This window comes from Etheostoma spectabile, chromosome 9, assembly GCF_008692095.1.
Source record: "Etheostoma spectabile isolate EspeVRDwgs_2016 chromosome 9, UIUC_Espe_1.0, whole genome shotgun sequence".
NCBI lineage: Eukaryota > Metazoa > Chordata > Actinopteri > Perciformes > Percidae > Etheostoma > Etheostoma spectabile.
Window position 1 is genome coordinate 13,759,727 of NC_045741.1, and position 549 is coordinate 13,760,275.

Consider the following 549-nt stretch of genomic DNA (forward strand, 5'->3'; position numbering starts at 1 on the left):
AAATTCATTATCTTAACTTAGTCTTTCCTGCACATCTAGCAGGCTGGTATTAAACCTTTTAAGCAGTGTTGTTCATTTTGATCAAGTAGGGATTTGGCCTTGATGCAAATATCCCTACTATGAAACAAAACCAAGAGAAAAATGTTTAATCCTAGATTATTTTTCTGGTAAATACCAAAAATAAAAAAACTCTCTGAGAAAGGATTCTCATGGAGACATGTCAGAAATAAAAGCAGCTTCTATAAACAGTACCAGCAGAGCCACATGACGCCCGTACAGTAGCAGAGGGTGCATGAGAGTCAAACGTGAGGGATGTGAGGAACAGTAAAATGGGATTATTATTAGTGGCGGTGGAGATGCATCGTGGGTGATAATCCTTAACCAGGGCAGCAGGCAGGGTAAAAGGATAGATGGATGGATGGACACCCCCCCATCCTCCATCTGTTACTGTGCTTTTTAAGAGCCTCCCACTGCTCAAGTGTTACAGGGAGAGGCAATGAGAGGCTTTTATTCCATCAAAAAGTCTCTACTGTAGAGATAGCACAAGAA